Source organism: Monodelphis domestica, chromosome 1, assembly GCF_027887165.1.
Source record: "Monodelphis domestica isolate mMonDom1 chromosome 1, mMonDom1.pri, whole genome shotgun sequence".
Classification (NCBI taxonomy): Eukaryota; Metazoa; Chordata; class Mammalia; order Didelphimorphia; family Didelphidae; genus Monodelphis; species Monodelphis domestica.
In genome coordinates, this window is record NC_077227.1 from 62866702 (window position 1) to 62881139 (window position 14438).

A 14438-nucleotide genomic window follows, 5' to 3' on the forward strand; every position below is an offset into this window, starting at 1 on the left:
GAGAATTGGACTGGAAGTCTCTTCAATTTCTGATCTATTATCCGATTAGTCCCAACAATAAAATCTAGGAGAGGTGTTGAGAGGCATGGGCTGAATTGTGGGTATCATTATACCATTAAAAGAGAATGAATCATTTCCCTAAACTTTTGTGATGAGTGCACTTTTTCAAAGTCTCTGCAACTAGAAGAAGATATAGTCTATCCAGTTGCTTTATTCTCCAATGATTGTAGTGTATATCTTGTGTATAACACTTGGGTGGGAGAGGAGAAGCAAAAGCCTTGGAATCCAGTGTTTTCTTTGTCTTTCCAGCTCTCGTGGTGGCTGTGACTCTCTTTGTGGCTGTGATCCTGCTTTATTTTCTGGGACTATATGTGTCAAAGTAAGTTGAATTGGTTTCTCTTTCCCTTTCCTCTTAGAGATGTGCAGTGACCTTTCCACCTATACCTTGCTGATTAATTGCATAATTACTTAGAAGCCACATTTTGCTACTCAGGGTATATTTGGTCTAAAAATATTTTCATGTGAAAAACATTCCAGGACCTAAAAATATCTCACTAGCAAATGCTCAGGGTAACTGCCTAGTGGTGTTTGATGTCAGTTATGGCTCCATTTCTAGTGAGTCTTGAGAAGCATAAAGAAGATGGGGCAGATCTTGTCTTGGATGGTCTTGGCCAAGAAGGCAGAAAGAAACTCATCATCCCCAGGAGAATGGTGGTGGGGGAGAGCAAGGAAATGCTCATAGATGCTCAGGTTATTACTTGTTCCCTCTCTTCTAGTTCTAAACAATAGACTTCCTTCTAGAGGTAGGGGGGAAGTCTGACTCTTGTCAGATAGCTTCCCAGGACCAGTTTTAAATGTTTTTAAAATGTTTTCCTTTTCTCTGATCTAGAATATTACATCTGCCCTAGGAAGGGAACCATATCTGGGGAGAGACCCAGGAATAGGGTACTTTCTGCATAAACTAACAAAGAAGAGCAAAGCTGGGATAGAACAAATCCAGAGTATAAGGGCAAACATTTTCTGTCTTAGAGCAGCTCTCTTAAAGGAACTAATGGGATTAAATACATTCAGGGTTTTTTTTTTTTTTTTTTTAGTTCTTTGTGTATGTTTTTAAACTCTTGTCTTCTGGATTAGGATGGATACCAACTATATTAATTTCAAGGCAGAAGAATGGTAAGGACTAAGCAACTGAGGTTAAGTCACTTGCCTAGGTCACACAGCTAGGAAGTTTCTGAGGCTAGATTTTAACCCAGGACCTCTTGTTTCCAGACCTGGCTCTCAATCCACTGACCCACCTAGCTGTCCCCATCTATGAGATTTATTGATTCATTCATATGACTCCAGAGCTGAAAAGTTCAGCCTTTCTGATTTTACATATCAGGAAAGCCCCTGAGATATAAAGTAGAATGTTCAGTGTTATATAGCTAATAAGTGGCAAGCTTCCTTTCCTTTCCTTTCCTTTCCTTTCCTTTCCTTTCCTTTCCTTTCCTTTCCTTTCCTTTCCTTTCCTTTCCTTTCCTTTCCTTTCCTTTCCTTTCCTTTCCTTTCCTTTCCTTTCCTTTCCTTTCCTTTCCTTTCCTTTCCTTTCCTTTCCTTTCCTTTCCTTTCCTTTCCTTTTTTAAATTCTTACCTTCCATCTTAGAATCAGTACTGTGTATTGGTTCTAAGGCAGAAGAGTGGTAAGGGTGAGGCAATGAGGATCAAGTGACTTGCTCAGGGTCACACACCTGAGAAGTGTCTGAGGTCAAACTTGAACTCAGGACCTTCCATCTCTAGGCCTGGCTCTCAATCCACTGAGCCACCCTGCTGCCCCCTAATTCATTGCTCTTCCTACTAAGTGCACCATTCATTCATTAATTCATTCAGCCACCCAATATTTATTAAGTGTTTACTTTGTTTAAGGCATTGCTCTAAGCATTGCAGAAGAAAAACAAAATGAATAAGACATAGTTCATACCCTAAAGGAGCTTCCTGTCTCCAAGAGAGGAAATGCACAAAATAAAAGAAATTAATTTGAAGCAGGTAAGCTGATACAGTGGAAAGAGCACCAGGTCTGGAGTGAGGAAGACCTGAGTTCAAATCTTATCTCAGACACTAGCTGTGTGCCCCTTGGTAACTCACCTCATCTTATTTGCCTCAGTTTCCTCATCAGTAAAATGAGCTAGAGAAGGAAATGGCAAACTACTCCAGTCTTTTTGCCAAGATCATGAAGAGTTAGACACAACCGACACAACTTTAGAGGTGGGGATCCAGAAACAATAAAGAATTGATCCATATTCACAAAGTGAGGGCATGAGCAAAGGCATGAAGGCAGTAATCATTGTGAGATGGATGAGGAGCAGTCAGTTGTTCTGAAACTCAATTGGGAAGGGGCAATAAAGTTAGGAGTAGCCTGGTGCAGTGTCAGCACACAGAGGGCATTGAATGCCAGGTTAGACATAATGGATGTACATTTACAGTCATTACTTTATATCCTATCCACTGCAGATGGTTGATGAGAATAGGGATGACAGAGAATGCTACCATTTTTAACAGTGTGAAAACTTTTTGCAGGCTTCGCTGTACTCAGGACTGGTACCATCTGTTCCAACGCAAATGTTTCCCTGGGCTGTTTAATCATGTAAGTAAAAAAAGAAAAATTTCTTGTAGCTCTGTTCATCTCCATTAAGCAGCTCTTCTGTTTGAACACCTGCTTGGTACTAACTTGTATGACTGGGCGGGAGTTTGTCCATGCAAAGAGGCTGCAGTTAGGGAAGAGGGTCACGATGCCATCTTGGTGTGAGTCGGAGGCAACTGACCAGAGATTTGTGTCCTAGTTTCCCCTTCTGTTTAAATGGAATCAAATCTACTCACCTGGGATCTTATGAGTGGAGAAGGGAAGGTGGTGGCGAGAGGGGAAACTGACTGGGAAGAATTAGATGATTAATTTAATTTCTTTTAATAAATTTTAATGATATGTACTTGTACATATATGTGTATACATTGTAAAGTATGCAAAATGCTTCACAGATTTTAACTCATTTGATTGTTATAACAACCCTATGAGGTAGACGCTCTTGTTATCCCTCTTTTATAGATCCCTCATATTACAGATGAGGAAACTGAGGCTTAAGAGGGTCAAGAGATTTGCCCAGGGTCACACAGCTAATAAGTATCCAAGTTAGGATTTGAACTCAATCCTTCTTGCCTCTGGGTCCAGCACTAAATTTGTTGGGCACTTGTTATTTGCAAGAGAGTGGGGATATAAAGACAAAAGGGAAAAAAGCTCCCACCCTCCAGAAGCTTATTGAAGACATACAATTTGTGAATAGAAAAGCTAATGCAAAGAATATGAGAAATAACACAAAATAATTTCTAGAAGGAGAGAACACTAATACCTGAAGGCAGGAGGAAGGGTAAGGAAAGGCCTCCTGAAGGAGGTGGCATCTGAGCTGTTCACTGAAGGAGGTCAGAATACTAGAATTGGAATGCCTTCCAGACACCTGTTCAAAGGAGCATCTCTGAAGCCAGAGCACAAACTCTGCACCAGAGAGCATTAGCTGGAAAGATATTCCCACAACTCTGACTAGGAAGTACAAGAAAGCTTTGCCCCAGTCTCTGTTGCCTTGGTTTGCTGCCTTATTCATCAGGCCCCTTTTATATAATCTATTTGTGCTTGGCTTATAATAGAACCTCCTGAGCTCACATTGGTCAGTTGGGCACTATACATTGATCCTGAAGTAGTGATATCATTTTGGACCTCCCTCCCTCCCTCCCTCCCTCCCTCCTTCCTTCCTTCCTTCCTTCCTTCCTTCCTTCCTTCCTTCCTTCCTTCCTTCCTTCCTTCCTTCCTTCCTTCCTTCCTTCCTCCCTCCCTCCCTCCCTCCTTCCTTCCTTCCCTCCTTCCTTCCTTCCTTCCTTCCTTCCTTCCTTCCTTCCTTCCTTCCTTCCTTCCTTCCTTCCTTCCTTCCTTCCTTCCTTCCTTCCTTCCTTCCCTTCCTTCCTTCCCTCCTTCCTTCCCTCCTCCCTCCCTTCCTTCCTCCCTCCCTCCCTCCCTCCCTCCCTTCCTTCCTTCCTTCCTTCCTTCCTTCCTTCCTTCCTTCCTTCCTTCCTTCCTTCCTTCCTTCCTTCCTTCCTTCCTTCCTTCCTTCCTTCCTTCCTTCCTTCCTTCCTGGCAATGGGGGTTAAGTGACTTGTCCAGGGTTACACAGCTGGGAAGTATCTGAGGCCTGATTTGAACCCAGGATGTCCCATCTCCTGGCCTGACTCTCTATCTACTGAACCACCTAGTTGCCTATGCCTCTTCCTTTCAAGTTAACAAACATTTATTTTTGCTGTTATGTTATTATGGTAGGGATGAACCTTTTTGCCAGGGAGTCAGCCCAAGGTCCATCCACAACTTTTGATGATAGTAGAAGAAATAAGATTGGAAGTATGATAGATATCACTTGCTGACTATATTCAAGCATATATTTTTAGTGTCATTAAGTAATAACCACCTTCTTTTCCTTCCACACTGCTACCCTGAGTTACTATGTAGCTCCAACAGCTTGTCCCCCTTATGGGTCAGAGACTTCCAAAACTTGGGATGTGGTGGCCATCATTATGATTAGCTGTCCTTATTGTTCCAGAGTCCTGAAGCTATTGTTTATATTAATATTAATTAATAATGAATATGTAATTCATATCATATAATATAAAATAAATTTCTATTAAGTCATTGTTTATATTAATGTTAATAGTGGATGCATAATTATACTTATATTAAGCTCTTGTTTATATTAATGCACAAATCCCAATTTTTCTGGGGATGGAGCATGAATTCTGCAAATAAAATGAATCAGTTCTGAGTCTCATTTTAACCAGCCATTCCCCAAAAATCCAGCAACATTATCTCTTGCCTTCTACAGACTGTCCACTCCTAGGTTTAGAAACTCTTTTAGCTGGTAGATAGTTTTCTACTCTAGTTCAGTGTTCAACTTGGCTAGATCTCTGTCCTTCAGGGTACTTTTGTGAATTTCTTTTTTTTTTTAAACCCTTACCTTCCGTCTTGGAGTCAATACTGTGTATTGGCTCCAAGGCAGAAGAGTGGTAAGGGCTAGGCAATGGGGGTCAAGTGACTTGCCCAGGGTCACACAGCTAGGAAGTGGCTGAGGCCAGATTTGAACCTAGGACCTCCCGTCTCTAGGACTAGCTCTCAGTCCACTGAACTACCCAGCTGCCCCCACTTTTGTGAATTTCTATTAAATTAACAGAATGAGTAGAACCCAAGGGTGGGTATAAGGTATAAGCCAGGTCACTATTATAGCTATGGGGCATCATTGTCTTTTTTTAATTTTTAAAATTAATTTTTTTTATCATTGTCTTTTAAAAATTAAAATACTCCAGTAAAAAGTCATCTCATCAGATGGGCTAAGCCAGGTTGAGGCTATCCAATGGGCCTGAAACCCATTGGTGAGTTTGAGGGGTCTCTACTCCCAGAATGTAAAGATTTCCCTGTTGGAATGGGCAGATGAGAACAATTTGTTCCAATGGCCATGAAGGTGCCTGAAGCAGGTGCTGTGGAATGCTTAGAGCTTGTTCAGACACTAGAGGCCAAGTTCATACATTACAGTCTGGACCATCACCAGTCATCTTCACTTTTGTCTTGCCACTGGACTATGATGACTGGAAGGGAGAAGTAGACTGATGAGTTAGCCCAACTCTGCTTCACTGAAATCTAGTTCACTGAATGAATGAACACATCATTATAGATAACTATGCACACGTATACACACATGTATTTAGTCTTATATGGAAATGGGAAGTAATCACAGAGGGTAGGCAGTGTTGTAACCAAGCAAATACCAGATAATTTAGGGAAGCTGAGAGCATCAGGGAAGTTTTCCTGTAGGAGTTGGCATCTGCACTCAGCTTTAAGAAATTTAAGTATTTCAAGAATTAAGGAGAGTTGTGAAAGCAATTCATATGTAGGGAGCAGCTTAAGTAGAGGCTCAGAAGAGGGAGATAAGATTGCAGATAAGAACCTTGGGAAATAGATCAATTTGGTTGGATTATAAAATTTTTGAAAGTAAATAACATGAAAAGTACTTATTTGAAAATATAGTGATATACAAAAACAACCTATTTCTGAAGATGGCAGGTGGCCAAGTGGCATGGAAAGGGTGGAAAAATTAAACCTTAAGCTTCAACCAAAAATAAAATGTAGTAGGGGACACAGAAGCCTAGTTTCTATTTAATATCAATGATTACTTTGGATGTTATAATTGTCTTATACAATGCATATTTAGGAACACTTCACCAGTTTGGAATTCAGTTCTCTGTCAACTTCAGTTCCTAGAGCACAACTGAGAAATAGAAAGGAAGCAAAAAAGTGGTAATCAAAACTGATATCACAAAATCTATGCAGAATAAACATTTTCCATTGGTCCTTACTCAGGTCCTATTGATACTTACTTTGCACATAATTTTATTAAAATTTATGATCTTATTTCCAAGCCTATGACATGTTAGAGCTGGAGAAAAGGACTGTCACACTCTGACAGCAACAGCGGCCTGACAGTCTGATAGGAACAGATTAGTCATAGTGGAGATCAGATGAAAGAATTGGGGACAGGTACCCCAGAGAAGAGAAGACTTAGAAGGGCTACCATACCATCAGGACTTTCCAAGTATTTGAAGGGGAACAATGTCAAAGGGAATTGGGTTTGTTCTGGCTCACTCCAGAGACTAGGACTAAGTTAAATAAGTAGAAGTTGCAAAAGAATAAATTAAGAGAGAATTTCCTAACAAATGGAGCTGTCCAAAATCAGAACAGGATTGCTCACTGTAGATCTGCAAGCAAAGGTCAAGTGTGTTATCAGGGCAATCACCTTCCAACTCCAAACTTCAGGGGTTCTTCAAAGGGACAAAAATCTGGATTCTTTCTCTGGTACCCAAGAATTCACTCCTGAATTAGTTAGAAGAGAAGGATGCAGCAAAAGATTCTAGAGAAGCAGGGAATAAAAGTGTTAACAACAACAATAATCTGAGGCCATTTGGTGTGGGAACCAAAAGGTCTAACACACATCAATAAGCCCTTAAATTGCTAGTGTATTACAATATAATCCAGTCATTAAGAATGGAAAGATGTTCTCTAAGAAGGCAGGGAAACCAATTATACATTACAGAAATATTTTCATCCACATTTAATTTTTTTAAAATGTTTGATTTGATATTTAAAGCAAATTGGTTATCTTCAATAATTTATTTTTCATACCATTCCATTCCTCTAGGTATCTGGAAGCTAAGGCTTTACTCCTATTGTTTTTGTTTATTTAATTTTAAATTTTATTTGTCATATATCATTTATAATACACATATACACATACATATATATACGTATATGTATACGTATATATATATATATTCACTCTTATCTTCTGCCTTAGAATTGATGCTGAGGATTGATTCCAAGGCAGAAGAGTGGTTAGGACTAGGAAAATGGGGGTGAAGTGACTTGCCTAGGGTCACACAGCTTTGAAGTGTTGGAGGTCAAATTTGGAACCAGGACCTCCCCATCTCCAGACCTGGTTCTTTATCCACTGAGCCATCTAGCTGTCCTCTACAGGTATCCTTTGTCTGACTCCAATCACATCCTGCTCAGGGAATTCACATCTTTTACTTGTTGTCTTTTTACCCCTTGCTCCTGGAATGGTTCCTAGGATATTGTAGGTGTTTTATCAATGTGTGTTGAACTGAATGTAAGGTCTCAATCTCTGTTTCCTCTCCCTTCTTTTTTTTCTATTTTGAATAGGATATTTAATTTACTTCCATTATGTATCCCTAAACAACTTACTCACCTATGTAGTCTTCTGGGCCAGCCAGGATGATGCAAGGATGTCACACCACTGTGTTGTAGCGTTATCGTTCATAAAAGAAGAGGAGACTTGCTCAGCAAGGGTGCTTCACTGGATGTCTGTTTGATTTCTCTTTTCATTGGGAAAGCGGTGGCTAACATCTGCCAGACTCCCATAGTTTTAAGTGTTATGCTGGGATCCATCTGTGGTTTACATAACATACCAAAGGCATGATTGCGGATTGGACTGGAGATAGAAGTAGAGTCCAGGACATGTAGATAGATAGGAAGAAGCTCATCCCCTTCTTTCCTTTTTTTCCTATATTTAAAATTTGTTTTCTTCTATCCTCTTTGGTGCCTCTGAGCCTTGGAAAAGGTGCTGACTGATAGAAGAGAGCTCAGACTGACATCTGGAAGCCCCCTAGGTCACCAAGTCTGCCAAAGTAGAATCTTTCTGTCAGTGATTAAGTGAGTCAGGCTACCTTGTGATTCTTCCCAGTGCTGGCTGTTGACAGCTACCTGAGCATCCTAAGGGATTCGGAGCCAAAGCCTTCCTTCCTTCTCCCTGCCCCCATTTGCCTCAGACCCACCTCTCCCCACCTGCATGGGCTGTAAAACACTGTGGCTTGGCCAGCTGGGCAGGAAGATGTGGGGTAGATCCAGAGCTCCAAGGGGGCCTGTTTCTTCTCCATTCCCTGTCAACAGTTATTTCTGGGAATTAAATGGCTGTGGCTGGGGGGCCCTTTCCTGGTCTCTTGTCATTTTAGCAGTTGGGAGAAAGAATGGCTTTTCTCTGATGGCTAATGAAGGTAGAATGATAGTGTCACATCTAAGAACAGGTCAACTTCCAGGGCTTGTGGAAGATTTCATTGGCAGTGAAAGGAGTTAAAGAAAATCAAAAGGAAAGATGGAAGTGCCTTAATGGGATTATAGTTAGAAGGCTTAGATCTATCAGGGTCTCTAAGGATCACTTAACCTTCTCACTTGATTGGTGAAGAAACTGAGTTACAGAGAAAGGAAATGACCTACCCAAGACTGCATGGGTAGTAAGCAAAGCCTTAGAACCATTTTTATTGAATCTATTTATTACAATATTTGAACTCAACAAATATCCAGTTCCAATGACCACCTATGAACAGAGAACTAGGGGTTGATAGAGAAACAAAATTCTTATAAGACACAATCCTGTCTTCATCTTAAAGTAGGAAAAGATACACAGATAGATATCTATATTATACCATAACGTACAATTATTAATTACAAGACCAAGTGCTATGAGACTTTCAAAGGGGAAGGTCATGGGAGTGGGGAGGGAGAGGGAGGTTGCTTTTGAGTTGAGGCTTTAAATGATTTGTTTATGTACCATGCCCTCCCAGGAGAATGTAGGCTCCCTAAAGGCATGGACTAATTTTTGTCTTTGTATCCCCAGTGTCTATTACTGGAACATGAGAGGTGCTAAGTAGATGCTTGCCAGATTGAATTCGATCCAAGATTTAGAGCTAGAAAGGATCTTAGAGGTCATTTAGTCTATTCCCTTCCCATTACATAGGGGGAAATTGAGGCACAGGGAGGATAAATGACAGGTTGAGCAAGATTCACACAGAAAACAGGTGACAGGTAGAATTTTGACCTATTTCCCTATATTCTTTGATTTCAAACCCATTAATCTTTCTACTGTTGCTTCTCTAGACTGGATTAAAGGGAGGACAATCATTCTGCAGGTTGAGAAGGAAAGGCAGACATTCTAAACAGAAAAATAAGCACCAGCAAAATCATGGAAGGGAGATAATTTACTATACTCAATGGGGATTTTGAGAAATTCATATTTCACTGAATAACAGTATAGGATTATCCATCTATAAAGCTCCTAGAGTCCAGTGACCTTCGAATCTCTCACTTGTGAGCCATTGGATGGGTTGAAGGGTCCAGGGAGCTAGTCTACCCTCTCCATCACTTACAGAACAAAATATATAACACTCCAAACTTTGATGGAGTGTTGGATCCAAACATAACATGTGAGAGCTAGAAGAGACACAGGGATGAAGAGTATGAAATACTTTGTAGAACTTAGAGCTTAGGTAAATAGTATCATGGCCATATGTTCAAACTGTTATGTTTTATGCTTATTATATCATGGCTAAACATGGAGTCAAGAAGTCTGGAATTCAAGTCCAATGTCTTAACACTTATTAGCTCTATGCGCCTACAGTCTTTTCTATCCCTTGGCCTTATCTATAAATTGGGAATAGATTATCTGTAGATTCTATTTCACAGGGGTTTGAGACTCAAATGAAATAATAAAGTATAAGATGCCCTGTATCTTTGAAGTGCTGGGTAACTCTCAGTGTTTATAATATCATTAACTAGAGAATTTGCATTTTGGGTAAGCCAATGGAGGTGGTCTAAGGACCATGCTGGGACCCACTGATTTAGGTGTTCTGGGGGGGGGGAGGGGGGAGGGCTTAGAGCTAGTTTCTCAGTCTGTTACAGACATTCACTCAGATCATCATCTCATGCCCTTTGTCTGCAAGAACCCCCCAGATTTTTTGGCATTGTCAGATGTCTGGGAGACATTTTTAGGCTTCATTTTACTTTCCAAGTCTAGAGTCTTGAGTTTTCTCTCAAGATGCCTTATGGACAGGTCAGCTCTGCCAGAATGACAGTTTTTGTGGTTAGTTCAATGCTTCTCTTTCCAGCCCTGGGTCAAAACCCACTGCCAAAGCCTCTTGTCAGAAAAATTCCTAGGCAGCTCCCAAAGAATCATGGCTGAATGGAACCTCTCTTCTTTCTTTCTCTTGAACACAAATTGTTAATGAAGGTGTTCTCTAGGTCTGTGATTTGGGATGTTGCAGATCTGGGAAAGTCAAAAATAAAGCTGGGAAAATGTTACCCAAACCTTTCCATGCCTCAAGTCAGTTAAGATCTCATTCTTCTGACCTGGCCCATCTTCACCCGACTTTGGCTCTTGGGATTGGCCTTCTGCTAGTGTCCTTGTCAGTGTATTCCATCCTATTCTGTGTGCTGATGGAAAGCCCAGGCAGTCCTTTAAAAATGCAGGCTCTCAGAAAAGGAAACTCTGTTGTGGACAGGTTCCTTTCAGAGTTGGATGTGTTGTATCTGTTTGGCACTGTTGTTCTCTTGGCAGCCATTGTCATAGTCAGAAGGCTCCAGGGACCTCCATCCTGACCTAGGCTGAAATTCTTGACAAAGGAAGCATATTTAGCCCAAGAATCAGAAAACAATTGTCCCAAATGACTATTGACTTGTCATCTATCACCCTGAACAAGAATTATGAAGCTAGTTTCTTCTCTTATTGTATTGTTTGAGTGCTCTTTCATGTAAAGGTCAGACCAGACTAATTTTGCCCACATTTTCCCTCTATGTACAATTTCATTTTTCATTTCTCTCCTCCTCATCTTGTCATTCATCCTTCTTATCACTTCCTGGATTCAAAAATCCCTTTCTCAGTACATAATTTTCTGCATTTGTTTCATCTCTCCTATCTTCAAATCTGAATGTTTATTTTTATAAAATAAATTGATTATTTATTTGTAACATTCTTTTCTAAGTTTTGAGTTCCAGATTTTCTTCCTTCCTCCCACTCATTCCCTACTCACTGAGAAGGCAAGCAAAATTATATCAATTTGTGTGTGAAATCATGCAAAACATATTTCCATATCTGCTATATCACAAAGAAGACAAGAAAATAAAAAAGGAAGAAAATTAAACTTGAATTTGTATTCAGAGTTCATCAATTCTCTCTAGCATTTTTCATCATGAGTTATTTGAAACTGTCTCAGATCATTGTATTAATCAGAGTGGCCAAGTCTTTCTCAGTTAATCATCATTATAATATTGCTGTTACCATGCACAGTGATTTTCTGGTTCTTCTTACTTCACTTTGCATCAATTCATATAGGTCTTGCCATTTCCCCCCCCAAAGCCACCCCCATGTCATTTCTCATAACACAATAGTGTTCCATTACAATAATATGCCACAACTTGTTCAGCCATTTCTCAGTTGATGAATATTCCCTCAATTTCCAATTCTTTGCTGTCACAAAAGAGTTACTATAAATACTTTTGTACATCTAAGTCCCTTTCCTTTTCCTTTGATCTATTTGGGGTACAGACCTAGTAGTGATATTGCTGGGTCAAAGGATATGCACATTTTATAGCCCTTTGGGCATAATTACAAATGATTCTCCAGAATAGTTTGATAAGTTCACAACTGAATCAACAGTTTATTATTGTATCTATTTTCCCTTGCTCCCTCCAGCATTTGTCATTTTTGATAGGTATGAGGTGGTAACCTCAGACTTGTTTTAATTTGTATTTTCTAATCAGTAGTGATTTAGAGCATTTTTTCAAATGACTAGAGATAGCTTTGATTTCTTCTTCTGAAAATTGCCTGTTCATATCCTTTCAATTGGGAAATGACCCTTATTTTTGTAAATTTAACTCAGTTCCATATATGTATTTTAAAACATTACCTTCTGCTTTAGAATTGATACTGAGTATTGGTTCCAAGGCAGAAGAGTAGGAAGGACTAGGCAATTGGAGTTAAGTGCCTTGGTCAGGGTCACACAGCTAGGAAGTATCTGAGGTTTTATTTGAACCTAGGACCTTCCATTTCCAGGCCTGGCTTTCTATCCACTAAGCCACCTACCTGCTTGTTTAATTATCACAATAATAATTCATGTAGCATGCTTTCTGGTTTACAAAGCACTTTCAGTTAAATGATCTCATCATTCCTTTTCTCAGGTGGCAGTTCATTTCTCAAAAATTTCATAGCATTTTACTTCAACTTCTCCTTTATACTTATGTCACTTTCCACAGTTGTTTATTACAGTCACTGGGATGTGTGAGTGTCAAGGAGGATTAGCACCTCCGGTACGAGGGCTTGCTAAGCCCTCTTCAAGGGTGCTCATCCACCTTTAGTGTCCTCCTAGCTCTCACCTGTGACTCCAAGAAGCTGTAGTATGTATAGTGGTCACATTCCAGAAAACCATCCTGGCAGATGAGCTAAAGAAGGATGAAGGCAACTGATGGACCACAAATTCATTGGTTAGTGAGGTGGGTATCTACCCCAACCATGAGAAAACTTCTCTCTGGTTGAATGGGCAGATGAGAATACTTTTTTCCAACAGTCATGAAAGCACCTGAAGTAGTCACTGGGGTGCACTTAGAACTTGGTTAGACACCAAAGAAGCCAAAGTCATTTATTGCATCCTCATCCATCACCAATCATCTTGACTTTTGTCTTGCTATTGGACTTCAATGATTCTGGAGAAGCGAGTGAGGCTGACAATTTTGTACAACTTTGCCTCACTTAAATCCAATTCATGAGCAATTTAGGACATCATCCTGTGATGTCGCTGGACCTCTTCAGAAAGAAAGGATGAACAACATCAAAGGTTCATATGATGGTAGAAAGGAGCTTAGAAATAAGCTCACTTTGCAGATGAGGAAGCTGAGTTTTAGAGTGATTAAATGACTTGCCCTTTCATCCTACTCACCACCCAGATTCTCCTCCTCACATTTTATTCTCCTCACATAACCAGTAGTTGACAAGCCACCAATTCTTCTTCAATAACCTCTTCCTTTAATTTATCCACTTTTCTTCATTCACAAGGCCTCACCTGAGTTCAGGTCCTTACCACATCCTTATTACCAGCAATTGCCTCCTAAACTGGCTTTCCTTCCTTTAGTCTCTTCCCTCTCTAATTCATCCTCCACCTTGGTGCCAAAGTGATATTCCTAAACTCCTGGGATGATCATATCTCTCCCTTCTTCCTCAATGACATCTGGAATCAGATACAAACTACTTTGTTGGGCATTTAGAGTCATTCACAATCTAGCTCCAACCTCTCTTTCCAAAATCAGTATGCATTTTTCCTTTGGAAGTTAGGTAGCACAGTAGATAGAATGCTGGGCATGGAGTTAAGAAGACTCATCTTCTTGAGTTCAAATCCAGCATCAGGCACTTATTAACTGTGTGACCCTGGGAAAGTTGCTTTACTCTGCTGGCCTCAGTTTCTTCATCTGCAAAATGAGATAGGGAAGGAAATGGCAAACCACTCCAATATCTTTGCTAAGAAACCCCAAAATTGTGTCACGGATGAAAACCAACCAAACAACAATTCCTTCATGAACTCAGTGGTCCAGCCAGATTGACCTTTTTATTGTTCAATATATATTCTGTCTCAGGTCCTCAGACTTTGTATGAAGTATTTTTCATGCCTGGAATGTTTTTCTTTCTCACTTTTGCCACTAAAACTTCCCTTCCTCATTTTCTTCAAAACTCAATTGAAATACTACTTCTTAGATCAGTGATGGTTAACCTTTTAGAGACCAAATGCCCAAACTGCAACCCTCAATCCCCACCTTATGCCAGACAGGGGACGGAGGAAACACTCTCAGTGGGCTGTGGGGCAGAGGGGTGGGTGATATAAAAATGTCCTCAGGTATACATGGAGAGGGGGAAGGGAGCAGCCCCCTTTGGCAGGTTCTGGCAAGTGTGCCATAAATTCACCTATATGGTTCCAGATGAAGTCTTTCCAGCACATGCCTCCTGCCCCCACAAATTACCTTATATTTATTTTTTAGGTACTTATATATG

General features: G+C 40.2%; 1 long non-coding RNA gene across 1 annotated transcript in view; it reads left to right on the plus strand.

The window, feature by feature from the left end:
* Positions 1-317: 317 nt before the first annotated feature.
* The window catches only part of LOC130454618 (uncharacterized), a 43427-nt gene continuing 29306 nt past the window's right edge, over positions 318-14438 (plus strand). The window contains exons 1-2 of the long non-coding RNA XR_008912358.1: positions 318-379; positions 2554-2620. This is a non-coding gene — a long non-coding RNA (uncharacterized LOC130454618). The remainder of the gene's footprint in view (positions 380-2553; positions 2621-14438) is intronic.